This window comes from Myotis davidii, unplaced genomic scaffold (assembly GCF_000327345.1).
Source record: "Myotis davidii unplaced genomic scaffold, ASM32734v1 scaffold292, whole genome shotgun sequence".
In the NCBI taxonomy this organism is placed as follows: Eukaryota; Metazoa; Chordata; class Mammalia; order Chiroptera; family Vespertilionidae; genus Myotis; species Myotis davidii.
The window spans coordinates 3,483,288-3,485,428 of NW_006285042.1; positions in this window are offsets into that span (position 1 = coordinate 3,483,288).

Consider the following 2,141-nt stretch of genomic DNA (forward strand, 5'->3'; position numbering starts at 1 on the left):
AAGAGACCATTTATCTCCCGCCCAGAAAGGCAGGGGTGGGCCTTTGCTTCCTGGGAGTCATATAATAGCATGTGAACATCTTTGATGTGTTTATGTGTGAGTGCAAGGCCTCCAAACCAGAGATGTCTCTAAGCATAGAAAAATCTACTCATGGCTGCCTGCTGAGGGTCTCGGCCGGTGAAGGAAATTAGGCTGGATTGTCTCTGAAGGGAAACCAGTTTGGTGGCGTGTTGTTGTTGTTTTCCTTTTTATTTTCTTCAGATATAATTTTCACACACTAAAATGCTCTCTTTCTGACATACAATGCTATGACTTTTGACAAATACCCTGTGTCATCACCACCACAATCAAGACAGAACAGCTCCATTAGTGCAAAATGTCACTCCCGCCCTCTCCTCTCCGACAGTCTCTGCTCTGCTTTCTGTTCCTAGAGTTTGCTTTTTCCAGAATATTACTGCCCGGAGACAACACGGCAGGAAGTCCTCTGGGTCTTCCTTCTTGTACTTAGCATAACGCTTTGAGACACTCCAGGCTGTGTGTGTCAGCCATTCATAGCTCTGTATTGCTGAGTGGTATCCATTGTATGGAAGCACTTATTGGGGTTGTTTCTAGTTTTTGAAGATTATGAGTAAAGCTGCTATGCTTTTAGATCTTTGGATACACATACATTTTTATTTCCCTTCGATAAATACTTACAAATAGGGTGCTGAGTCACATTTCACTTGATAAGAAACTGCCAAACTAGTTTCCCAAGTGGCTGTGCCATTTTGCATTCCCACCAACAATTGATTCCAGCGTTTTAAGGGTTGAATTGAGGACGACCCAATCCCCAGGCGTGTTGGGTACTTCCAACCCCTTGACATCTGAGTGATTGATGGGCTTCCTAGCCCCCCTCTAATAGCGTGTCTCCGAGGATTCAGGACCTGGGAGAGGTGGCCTCCATGCTGATTGGGTGTCCTGGATGCTACATGGAAGTCAAGGTCAAGGACCCTATAGCGGAGCCTGACAACGACTGGACTAAGATCACAACAGTCCCCTTCTATCTTCCTAAAGTCTTAAGTACTAAGGTTCATGTTTGATCCAGGGAGACGTAATTAATTCTGGAAGATGTCTTTGGGGCAACCTTTGTAGGAGAAGCTGATCTGGGTATGATTTATAGAAACAAAGAAATAGACTGCATATCCCAAATGCCTTAGGGTATTGTATTGAGCTTCCAGTATATGCCAATTATTGTACTCAGCACTTTATATACATTATTTTTCGATCCTTAAAACCACCCACAGATTCAGTATATGCATCACTTAGGTATCAAATTTAGGAATCAAAACTGAAGTAAAAGATCATGACTTTGATCTTGTTACCACTCTGCTTCATCCTTTGACAACTCTCTCTGTTTCATATCCCAGCATGTACCCAAGACTCCAGACCCACCTCCCTACTTCTCTCTACTGTTTCCTGCCCTGGCCCCTCGGCCTGGGAGGTTTTTCCTGCCCTTCCTCTTTTTCAACCCTAATCAGTTTTTAAAACTGTTTTTATTGATTTTAGAGAGAGGAAGGGAGAAGGGGAGAGGGATCGAAACACCAGTGATGAGAGAGAATCATTGCTTGGAGCCTCCTGCATGCCTCCTACTGGGGACTGAGCCCGCAACTCAGGCATGTGCCCTCACCGGGAATCTAACCATGACCTCCTGGTTCATGGGTAGGTGCTCAACCACTGAGGCACACCAGCCGGGCCATTCCTACTCATTTTTAAAATGAATACAAATAAAAGCATTCATAAAACCATCAAATCTCAGAGCAAAAGAAACCTTAGAGGTCATCAAAACTAGTTTCCTATTTCTTGGTGTGCATTTTTTTCTTCTTTTTAATGTGACCTTAAATGCTGGCCTACTTTTACTATATTGTGGTCCTTTAGTTTCTTTTCCTTTGTTACCAACCTCTGTTTATTGCCTGAATTCCTTGTCTTTCTGTTATTTCATTTTAATTGTGCACATCACCCATCTGACCTCTGCCACTTCTTTTCAAATATTACTTTGATTTCCCTTCTCTCGCTCATGGTGATTTTATCCACCTGTATTAAGGATACAGTATTGCCCATGAAAGACCCTCATTTCTAAGGCCTTCATTTTGGAATTATGTTTC